A 12417-nucleotide genomic window follows, 5' to 3' on the forward strand; every position below is an offset into this window, starting at 1 on the left:
CTCTCTGGATTTCTTCATTACCTGTTAATTAATCCCCCATTTCATTTTAGATTTCATTAATTTGTATATTATTTGTCTTTTAATAAGGGATTGTTTATCTTGTCTAATAAAAGGATCGAAAGACCAACTCCATGTCTCATTAACTCTTTGAATTGTTCTTTCTATTTTATCAATTTCATCCCCCAACTTGAAAATTTCTTGATGTCTCCTCCTCGTTTCTTTGCTCCCTCACCTCTTTTTGTTGGAGCTTTTAAAACATACTGTTAAATTGCCAGCATGGGAGTTCTCTATCCTGCAGAAGTGCTCAATCAAATCTACGAGTGGATACAAGCTGACATTAAAAGGCCACTTCTTCCAAGTAAGCGAACTGTCAGGTGAGCCACGCTGGACGGAATCGTGGCATCGTGGAAGGACGAGTTAGTGCAGTCATGACAGGAGCTCCTGGAGCCACGCGCAGCCTGGAGGAGAATGTGACCAGAGGCCCTGAGCCCAGAGTGACTACGCGCCACACAGCACAGGATGCTCCGGGCTGCCCCCGGGCTGCCCGTGCTCATGAAAGGGCACAGAGAGAACCTCAGGAAGGAAGTGGATGTGTGAGGTGAGGCGCAGCGCTACAAGGTTCCCTCGAGCTGTGCAAGGCAGGACCCAAGCTGCAGGAGACCAGCCTCAGAGTGCTAAGGTCTGGGGAAGAGGGAAGGGGGTGAGGACCATGAGAAGGCACCATTCACAGTCGAAGCCCTCTGTGTTCTCATCTTGCACAAATGCAAATGTCACTGAAGGGGTGCCCTGGCATAGAACCACACACTCACAACGTCTTGTTCTCAGAGCACAATCCAGGGCACCCCTGGGTGACAAACTTCACATAGGACAGTCACTGAGAGGACTTGGGGATCCAGCCATCTAAGAATTCATTTGCCTGAGAATATGGGGCACCACACCCACCATCGTTTCACAGAAAGAGAATATTCCCATCTGCAGAAGATGGACAGCAATACCCATCAGATGCTTCACCGTGTAGAGTTGTCATGATTGTGGTGTTTTATCACAACAATAGAAACATCACCTAACACCTGAAACAACAGAATTCATGCCCCAGAGTTCTAGACAGCCAAGATGTCCTTCCACAGAGCCAGACCTCTCTGAGGCTGCTGGGAGAGCTCCCAGGGGTCTGGGATACTTGATACTGTTGGCCTTCTTAAAGGACTGACATCCCATCCCATCATTCAGTCGGAACTGGTGGAATTTCAGACATTCTGTCACCATGACGGAAACTTGGACTGGTCTCTGCCCCTCTCTGCCCTGCTAGGACATCTCAACAGGTGTGGTTGGTGTGGAGGTGTTGGCAATGGCTTTGGAACACAGCCTCAGAAAAGTAGCTCTGGATGAAAGCCAGCCAACTTATGATGTCAGGACCATGAGTTCTAGAATGCATTCTATTCCCACCTTGGAACAGACCAGGCAGTGTTGCTGACTGAACTGTGCTTTAAGGTCGGCCAATGGTCAAGCCTGTGTGGCCACAGGGACCTTTCTTCTGCAGGAGGGGAACCTGGTCACAGTGTAACGAGTAAATCCCACTGTGTGTTCATTGTGTATCCAGAATGGCTTTCACTCAAAGCATTCTGACTACAGAGTCTTTCTGTAGGACTTCACACTCATGAGATGTGTGATTCTTGAGGCCTCTCTGCTGACAAATATTCAAGAGCTCACCTTCTGTTTCCATTGGGGTGTGTACAGAAAGCAGATGCCGTGAGAAGATTTGCCGAGGAGGGTTCTCCTGACCCCGTGAGACTGTTTAGAAAGGTGTGGGGTCAGGGCCACACAGGAAGAAACAGCTACTTGTGAGTAGCCTGTTCTACAAAGTGAGTTCCATCGAGTTGAGAAGAGATTTGTGGTTCTAGGGAAATGTTAGTGATCTACAAAATAACAGAGAGGAGCCGAACTGGTGTAACTTATATTACGTTGTTATTTTATTTTATTTTATTTTATTTTATTTTATTTTATTTTATTTTATTTTATTTTATTTTATTTTATTTGAGTTATCTTGGTCCCTTCCAAGGAACCACTCGCATGCAGGATGGTTGTGGTGGTTGAGGGCAATGCAGGAACCAGAGTCAAGGAATGAGGCCTGGCAAGAAGGCTAAAGTCTCCATGTGCAGACCCTCAGTCCTCCTACAGACCTGCAGTCCAGAAACTTCTTCACCACAGGGGGCGCTGCGGCACTGGAGTTCCAGGTGATGGAGACCTCAGTGCTCCTCCCGTGAACCCGCTTCTCTAATAGCTATGACTTGTCCCTCAAGCCATGTTCCTTAGGCTGTCAGCAGGCCGGAGTTGTTTTCCAAAGGTGATTTGAAACCGCATATGTGTTTTTGTTCCTCCGAACATTCACTGTGCTGACAGGATTATGCTCTGCCAGGAGAATAAAGGTGCAATTCTGCAGGAGCTCTGGTTCTGGAAGGTGTGCTCCAAAAGGCTCACAAAACCCCTGGCACGTTTGATCAAGAATGGTGATGCATTGCAGGTGCCACGGGTTCAGATTGTTTTCTGCCCTGCTCAACCTCCTGACATTTCACATCCACTCAGTAGTCCATGCTTTTTGGAATCTGCTGTGTTTTTGACAAAACTTAGACGGTATTCCCTCAGAACCTTTAGGTTATCCATGGAACGCTGAGGGCAAGTCCTTGACCTTCAAATACAGAGAAATCTCCAGTTAGTTAATTATACCCTCCTGAGCATTACACTGTGGAACATTGGGTGTTAAACCCACAATAATAGCATCTATTTGCATTGCCTAATGGAGGCAAAATTCTGCCCAGTCTGGCCATGGAATACTTTATTCTCAGCACCTATAGGAATGAAGCAGATTGGGGATAGAAGTAGAAGCATTTGGATCTCAGATCTCAAGGCCAACCTGGTAGTCAGACCTAGTTTCAAGACAGCTAGGGATACAGATGAAAACCTAGGCTAAAATATCCAAACAAGCAAACGGGAAAAGAGTGAAGCTTCTCAAATTAAGATCCTGTCACTCTGGATGCAATTGTCTAGATTTCAAATTATAGAGGACTGATTAATCAGGCAATGGGGGAAGTGCTCATGGGTCAGTAAATCTACTTGGGGTGCTTGTTTTAAAGAGTAAAAGATCACATAGAATGATCTCTCACTCTCTCTATCCTGAAAGGGGATTATATTAGAATGACTTACAGACTGCAAGCTGTCTTATTCCACAACGGCTGGATGGGAAACAAAGTCCAAGAATCCAGAAGGTCTCAGTCCCTGAAGCTGGATGTCTCAGCTGGTCTTCAGTAGAAGATGGAATCACAGACAAGTAAGCAATAAAGCCAGGGAAGTCATAAGCCTTGCTATCTAGGAGAGAGCAAGCAGGCAATGTGAACTTACTTCCTCTGTGTTCTTATATAGGCCTCAAGATGAAGGTGTGGCCCAAATTAAAGGTGTGTGTTCCAGATTCAATCTCTGGATTAAAGGTGAGTGTCTTTTGCTAGGTGTGGCGACTCAGACCTTTAATCCAAACACTATGGGAGTGAATCAAGCAGGTGGATCTCTCTGAGTAGCCTGGTCTACAAAGTGAGTTCCAATGAGGTGAGAAGATATTTGTAGTGCTAGGGAAATGTTAATGATCTACAAAATAACAGACTGGAGCCAAACTGATGTAACTAATATTATGCTCCTTATTTTATTTTATTTTGTTTTATTTTATTTTATTTTATTTTATTTTATTTTATTCGAGTTATCTTGGTCCCCTGAAAGGAACCACTGTCATGCAGGATGGTTGTGGTCGTTGAGGGCATTGCAGGAACCAGGGTCAAGGAATGAGGCCTGGCAAGAAGGCTAAAGTCTCCATGTGAAGATCCTCAGTTCTCCTACAGACCTGCAGTCCAGAAACTTCTTCACCACAGGGGGCACTGCGGCACTGGAGTTCCAGGTGATGGGGACCTCAGTGCTCCTCCTGTGAATCCGCTTCTCTAATAGCTATGAATTGTCCCTCAAGCCATCATCCTTAGGCTGTCAGTAGGCCCGCGTTGTTTTCCGAAGGTGATTTGAAATCACATATGTGTTTTTGTTCCTCCGAACATTCACTGTGCTGACAGGATTATGCTCTGCCAGGAGAACAGAGGTGCAATTCTGCAGGACCTCTGGTTCTGGAAGGTGTGCTCCAAAGATCTCACAAAAACTCCTGGCACATTTGATCAAGGATGGTGATGCATTGCAGGTGCCGCAGGTTCGGTTTGTTTTCTGCCCTGCTCAACCTCCTGACATTTCGAAAAGCAGACTTCACACTGTATACCTTAGGTAAAGACCCATTTGGGCCTACAAGTGTGCTAAGACTTGCGACACAATCCCCGCCCCTTGCAATGCAACAAACTCAGTGCAAACATAAATCTCCTTACAGCTGGTTTCCTTTCTGTTCTACTAAGATTTTCCAGATGGCACAGACAAGTGCTCAACTGGTATCCTTCTCAGCTGGACTTTCCATCAAGCTGTAGTTTCCCTGTTGCCTTGGGGCCATGGCCTAAGAGTCCACTTGACAGGGAAAGCACAGGACAGCCATGATTGACTCACTCAAAAACCCTGAGTTTTGTGTGAGTCTTGCAATCCTGGCAGGGCAGGACCATGGTTAGTCGCCCTGTCGGCTTGTCCACACTTACAGAGGCCACGGCTGGAGCAGGAACCAAGGAAGGAGCCAGAAGATCCTATGCTCCCTGGATCCACAGCTTAGCCTCTGAGCTCCAGGTGCTGCCACTTCTTCACAGCAGGGGTCGCTGTAGGGCTGCTCTTCTTCCATAGAGGAATGGCAATGGTCAGTGCACATCTTTGGAAGCTCAGGGCTCTGCTAACTGCGAATTTCCCACACAGCCAAGTTTTTCTTGGCTGTTAGCTTGTGTGAGCTGAAATCATTTCAAACTGTGTCTTTGATTTTGTTTCTTGGTGCTTTCATTTTCACCACTAAATCAGATTATGCCCAGCAAGCTGCAATGGGACTTGATTCGAACCCAGGGTACACTCTTAAATGCTGACAGAACAGCCTGGTGCCCAGGGATGAGTCATTCTCTCAGTGAATGCAAGATATATTACCTGAGTCTTCCCACCTCTGTTGAAAGTTCTAGGTGATGTGAATTACAGAAAATATTGAATATTCAAACAAAAACATGCTGGTCAGTATTTCTGTGCAGTGTCTATTTTTTTCCTACATACACTTCCTGAGAAATGATGTTCAGAGAGCCAACTGTAAGAAATGAAACTTAATTGTCCTCTTTACACTGAGAGCTGTGCAATCATTCTTTAGCCTGGTACACGGCTTAGCCTACTGAGGGATTCAACTGTAAGGAAGACCAACAATAGAAGTAAGGCTTGTAAAATAAGAAGCTCTTCCAAGAGAGGAAGCACATAAAAGACACACTCTCAAGGCCAGAGAGCTGTCTTTTCTGTGTCAGGGTTAGCACTGCCCTGAACTTCCAACTTAGCCAATCCTGTTTCTACAGGTGAGTTCCCTTGTGAAACAGAAATTTCCAAAGGAAATTGCTGAAAATAGAAATAATCTTCAATGCAGAAGTGGTGGCCCAGGCCTCTAATCCCCATACTAGAGAGACAATGCAAAGTAAATCTGAGTTCAGGGCTAGTCTAGTCTACACAGAAGGAAGAAGGGGTAAAATGGAAGTTGCAGGTGGCCCCTAGATTAATTTGTAAAGGAAGCACTGGGTAGATCACTCCTCAACCATGCTCAAGTGTGTTTGTGTGTGTGTGTGTGTGTTTGTGTATGTCTGTCTGTTTGTGTGTCTGTGTATGTCTGTGTGTGTGTCAGTGTTTGTGTGTCTGTGTTTATATGTGTGTGTACACATGTGTGTTTGTGTGTCTGTGAGAGCCACCTGAGACCCGAGACCACACGGCAACAGCTAAGTGCAAAACCTGTTCTTGCTGTCCTACATTTTAGTTGAAGCCGTAGGGATACGAGGGATTTAGAAGCGTGGTAACTTCAGCAGCCAATCTGTTAGCTCATGGCGAAATTTTTGGCCAATATTTTGTTTTGACTGTGTTTGCAGATATCACTGTAAAGCTGTAAGGTTGGCCAGTATTATTTAATAGTCCCTCTGAGAAAGTAACCCAAGCACAGTGTCTGAAGGTTGCTGTGCTCAAGTCATTTGATGTAATTTCTAAATGTCACCTGCAACCTTTGTTCTTGTTGTGTGGTCTAGGGCTGCCCTAGAACTCACTACGTCTTCTAGGTTGGCTGGAGCTCACTGCAGTCTCCTGGTTTACAAGTGCCCAGTGATGTGTGTGTGGTGGTGGCAGTGTATGCGTGCCTCACCTGTCTAGGCGGATGCTTTTAAAGATGCTCTTCAGAGCCTGGGGAGGGATGAGGTGTGTTCTGACCTCAGAGTAGGTAATAAATTGATCAGCAACTACTAACTAATAACAAGGTCATTTTACTGCCATTCTTTAAGAAACGTAAGAATTTCTTTAGGTGCAGTGTGTTTGTGAGCTTGGGAAAACTGATGTTGTGAGTCATATTTGCTCTTCTGTTGTATGGGAACTGGGCACCATAATAATGTAAAGATATTTCCCATCTGGGAATCCTAATATCAATAACCCTCTAATCCCCTAACTGAAACCCTGGTAACTGTGGGGGATGCTTCTGAATTATATTTTTTGAAGTGAGAAACTCTTTCTTATTTTTGATCTTTTGAGATGTTCTGATCCAACTTTGATCTAGTCTATAGAATCTTTTTGCAACCTACATATGGAAAGGTCATTTTTTTTTGTATATGTACTAATTTATTTTACAAAACAAAGGTGATTTGTTTGAATATTTTTCTTTACAACTGGCCTTTGGGGGCACTTATTTGTTAAATATTCTGGTATATAATGAAGACAGACTGTAATATCCTGTAACATGAAATCAGAAGTCCTGATTTTTCTAATTTTCCTTGGCTGACAGCATTTATTGGGATATTATATTACGTACCCTTTCCATATACATAGAAAAATTCATTTTATCTATGATTCAAGATAGGCTTATCTAGATAATCTGTACTAATCCAACTGTCTTTTTTTCTCTACATTGGCAATGATGAAAATGTGCTCATTAGTATTAGTATTAAACAGTGATTCTCTTGTGTATGTGGCTTTTCTCCTGGGATTGTTTGATATTTATCATCTGTTGAAGGGAGCTTCAGTTTTTCTGTGAGAAACATTTATCCATAAACAAAACTCTTGGTTGTTTTTTTGTTTTTGTTTTTGTTTTTTGTTTTTTGTTTTTTCTTTAAGACAGGGTTTCTCTGTATAGCACTGATTCTCCTGGAACTCACTCTGTAGACCAGGCTGGCCTCAAACTCAGAAATCCACCTGACTCTGCCTCCCAAGTGCTGGGATTACAGGCCTGCACCACCACTGCCTGGCTAAAATGCTTGTTAGTAAAAATCCATCATTAATGTTAATAGCTTGGGTCATGCATTGGGTCATCCATTCCTGGGTCAGATTGATATGTCCAATACACCTTCAGTAGTGGTCTAGGCAAGCTGTTCACCATGATTATGGGAAGAAGACAAGTGCTTTGAAGAAAGCTCAGACACAGGTCCTGCTAAGTGCAGGGTCCTGCCTTACAGAGGGAGGAGCAGGCAGCTGACCAGTCTGAGTTGGAATGTTGTTTCCTCCCACAGGGCTGGGTGGGGTAAGATATCTCTTGGAATCTTATTTCAAATGTTAATGGGGTGCAAACCACTGCTGAGATTTTGAAAAGGTGTGGCCCTGGATAGGAAGCACACTTTGGCTAAGACTGACTGGCCAATCAAGGGCACCAGGCAGACCTGCCAGTCAGACAAAGAGGCGGGAGCTTCTGGGATTCATTCTGTGTGGTCACTGTGGCTGTGCAGTTTTAATGGTTCTCTGTGTCCTGCTCTGAGCTCTGCTGTTGGGTGCTGTGAGGGGTCCTCAGGGAAGCTCTGAAATCCAAACATGGTAAGCACAATGGGGAGGAACATGTGGCTGAGCAGTGGGTGCTGGGGTGGTGGGTCCACTATGGGGTTGGATCGGAAGCATCATCCACATGTGACTTCCTGTGAGGTCTCTAGTGGTGCTTCTTACTTGCAAGTTCAGGCCATGACCTATGAATAACTTCAGTATCATGGCTGATTGTAATTCTGTCCAAAACATCTGGACTAGTTGCTTTCTTGTAGAAGCCTGGGTGTTTTCTGTGAATATGCATCACCTGTGTCCAATCTATTTTTCTTTTTATAATATACATTAAGAAGGCAGGGTCAGACCTGGAGAGATGGCTCAGAGTTTAAGAGCTCTGGCTGTTCTTACACAAGCCATGAATTCAATTCTTAGCAAGCACATGGTGGCTCATAACTATATGTAATGGAATCTGGTGCCCTCTTCTGGCCTTTAGGAGTATATGTAGGGAGAAATTTGTATAAGTAATGAATCATTCCTTAAAAAAATAGAAGACAGATATGAATCAAATAATTCTGATTTCATACATTACTCATTCTATTGTTTATTTTGTTATTTTTTGCTGTAGTTTTTTTTTAAATTTCTTTAATATGTTTAGTGTTTTGATTATTATGTGGCAAAGGGACTTTTTTCCCAATATTTGGTATTTTTGATGTTTCTTGTACATTAACGGGCACCTTTTTGGTTTGTGAAAAAATTTAATTTATGATTTAATTTGAAATATTTTCTAGACCTTTATGCTGATTGATATTTTTCCTCTTCCTCCTCCTCTTCTCTTCCTTTCTCCTCCTCCTTCTCTTCCTCCTTTATCTCCTTCTTTTTCTTCTTCCTTCTCCCTCTCTAACATGTCCTGAGAAATTAAACTAAAGTGAAACATGTAAGAGTCTGATGCAAAAGAGGTTGTTTGTGGGAAAGGAGAGGAGTGAGAACCTGAGGATGGTGACTTATTTTCCTGTCTGGTATTGCATATCTTTCTATGCTGGTGTCTGGGCAACTGCATTTGTGGTGATTATTGGTCTAGGTAAGGTTTCTCAGTTTGTCTTGTTTGTGTGGTTGTTCATTCCTTTTTTACAGTTTTCTGTCTAGATTTTTATAGTGTTGGCTGAGTGTGGCCTCTTTACTGATGTTTTGGTTATGTTCAAGAGAGATTGCTGGTGAATGTTGAATGCTAGGAGAGGAGGTGTGAAGGAAGTGATAATCTCAATACACAAAGAGACATAGTCAGGAGAGAGTTAAAGCTGCCAACATTTCAATATTTTAGAGCTACAGTCATCTAAAGGAGCCTCAGTTTAGGGTGTGCCCTCAACAGAATGGCTGGCTGCTATGTCTGTGTGAGATAGTGTAGATGAGGCTTGGCACTGTGAGAGGCCATGGAAGGACATTGGTGAAGGTGCAACCTCAGTTGAAATTGATGGCCCAAAACTGAAGGGGTAATGCATAGAAATTGAGGCTTGGCACCATGAAGAGAACCTATGAGAGGCAATTGGTGAAATCTAGTTACAGCAGAAAGCAGCAGTGTTTTGGAGATGCCAGTAACATGAGATGAGCACTAAGAACAGCAGCAACAGAGGAGTACAGGCAGCTGGAGCCTAGAAAACACGCTGGGTGCTACAAAGGGGAGAGCTGCAGAAGTGCCCCAAGCACTTGGAGGAGCTCAGAACATGGTGAGCTGGTGAGTTGGATTACATTTATTGGAATCTGAGTTTTGCTTTTGATTGTGACTGTGCCCTGATATTGTTTTTTCTTGAAGGAATAATGTATTTTAGTAGAGCCCACACTTAAGAGTCTTTGAATTTTTAAAAGATATTGGATATTTTAATGAGTTGTAATTTTTAATATGTAAAGACTTTTGGACTTTTAAAGTTATTTAGATCTTGGGGATGAATAAGGAAATAAGGATTGAGGATTAATAGTGATATGTTGGTGTGTCGAGTTGACAAGGGGTCAAATGTACTGGCTGGTTTTGTGTGTCAACTTGACACAGACTGGAGTTATCACAAAGGAAGGAGCTTCAGTTGGGGAAGTGCATCCATGATATCCAACTGTGGGGCATTTTTTTCAATTAGTGATCAAGAGGGGAGATTGTGGATTGAGACCATCCCTGGACTGGTATTCTTGGGTTCTACAAGAGAGCAAGCTGAGCAAGCCAGGGGAAGCAAGCCAGTAAGAAACATCCCTCCATGGCCTCTGCATCAGCTCCTGCTTCCTGACCTGCTTGAGTTCCAGTTCTGACTTCCTTTGGTGATGAACTGCAACGTGGAAGTGTAAGCTCAATAAACCCTTTCCTCCCCAACTTGCTTCTTGGTCGTGTTGTTTGTGCAGGAATAGAAACCCTGACTAAGACAAGATTAATGAAAATAAGTAGCAGTTGAGCCTTGCCAGTATGAGAGGCCGGGAAAGATCAGTGGAGAGGTGAAGACACAGGGGTAGTTGAAGATTCAGGACTGACGTGATTTTGAAATGAAGCTGCGTCTTGCAAAGCTGTGTGTCTGTTTGTGTGTGTGTGTGTGTGTGTGTTGGGGGGACATGCTACTCCTGGTCCAGTTACCCGTTTTTGTTTGCTTGTTTGTTTGTTTTCTATTGCCTTATTGTGGAGGTTTACCATCCTTTACGTCCACGTGTATTCTTCCTTTCCATCCCCTAATTGCATTTGGAGAAACTTGGAAACACAGTTTTGCCATTGGGAAAGCAATGGTAATTTTTTTTTCTTTCTTTTTGTTTGTTTGTTTGTTTGTTTTTTGAGACAGGGTTTCTTTGTGTAGCCCTGGCTGTTCTGGAACTCACTCTCTAGACCAGGCTGGCCTCGAAAACAGAAATCTACCTGCCTCTGCCTCCCAAGTGCTGGGATTACAGTCATGGGCCACCATGCCCAGCTAGCAATGGCAAATCTTATCGAAAAGCAACTTTGTTACTTTCCTTTAAAAACAAAACAAAACAAAACTAGAATTGCCCATCTGTTGAGTCTGGAAGTCAAAACTGAAAAAAAATTTCTATCAACACTTTATCATCATTATTATTGTTATTTTGGATTTTCAAGATAGTTTTTTTTTCTGTGTATCCCTGGCTGTTCTGGAACTTGCTCTGTAGACCAAGCTGGCCTTGAACTCACTAGAGACCTGCCTGCCGCTGCCTACAGAGTGCTGAGAATAAAACCTTGCACTACCACTACCAGGCTTAAGAGTTCAGGAGAAGAGAATTTCATTTTTTTGTGACATGCTGATCATCATGTTTGGGGAAGTTTAATTTACAGTTATGATGGGAATTAAGTATCTGGGTGGTTAAGATCATGTTCATCTACCTGTAGAAAGGAATGTGAGTTGACATCACTTAATAATACCTTTCCCTGTTAGGCTACCACAGATCTCAGACACTGCAGCTCCCCCAGCATTGCTGATGATGTCTGTGCTGACAGCATCATGGGCTGAGTTGGATAATACGTGTGTGTTAGGCATTAGGGATTCTGCACAACACCAGTATCTTGTACAGATATCACTTTGATTACTATCATGGCTGCTGCTTATGCCTGGCATGGCAGAGATGATGGCAATTTATTTGGTAAACAAATGAGACACTGCAGTTGATGTGTTAAGCAGGGAGCCTGGCATCTAATAAATTATCGAGTGCCCAGGGAATGGTTACATGGAAAGTTTAGGCTGAGCTTTATTCAAGTATGCACGCATATATTTTAAAAATAACAGCAGTGTTTGTAACATGTTGAGAGATCATGAGGCTGTGGGGGAAGATGATCTGAATGGGTCATATGGCCTTGGAGCATGTTTGAGACAGGTGGGGCATTTTGTGTGCTTGTCAAGGGTTTTGGTTTGTTAGGTTTTCTTAATTATTTTTTTTTTCTTTTTTCTTGAGACAGGGTTTCATCATTAGCCTTAGCTGTCCCTATAGACCAGGTTGGCCTCAAACTCACAAGAGATCCACCTGACTCTGCCCCACCACATTCTGGGATTAAAGGTTTGAACCACTATTGCTTGGCTTTCCATTTTTTGTTTAAATATGAGAGGACATAGACTAACATTGAGAGCCACCTGAGACCTGAGACCACATGGAAACTGCTAAGCGCAAAACCTGTTCGTTCTGTCCTACTGTGTAGTTGAGGCAATAGGGATATTAGAGGGATTTAGAAGGGAGATAATTTCGGCAGCCAACCCTTTTGCTTATGTGGTCAATTTTTTTTTCTTTTTTTTTGACAGTATTTGCTGTTATCATTGTAGAGCTGTAAGGTCAGCCAGTGTTGTCTAATATTCTCTCTGAGAAAGGAGTTCAATCCCCGTGTCCAGAGGTTGCTGAGATAACTAAGGCATTGGTAAATCTGCCATGGAGAGATATGTACAAGGAGAGGAAGTAACCAAACTGTTACAAGAGGTGACTTTCAAGATTTTGCCGTGTGTATCAGAAGAGACTTTAGACATTTGAACAGAGTAGGAGTTCCTACAGACT

General features: G+C 43.3%; 1 pseudogene; it reads left to right on the top strand.

The window, feature by feature from the left end:
* Positions 1-276: 276 nt before the first annotated feature.
* The window catches only part of LOC127669347 (zinc finger protein 431-like), a 115576-nt pseudogene continuing 103435 nt past the window's right edge, over positions 277-12417 (top strand).

The sequence above is a fragment of the Apodemus sylvaticus genome, chromosome 19 (genome assembly GCF_947179515.1).
Source record: "Apodemus sylvaticus chromosome 19, mApoSyl1.1, whole genome shotgun sequence".
Taxonomy (NCBI): Eukaryota; Metazoa; Chordata; class Mammalia; order Rodentia; family Muridae; genus Apodemus; species Apodemus sylvaticus.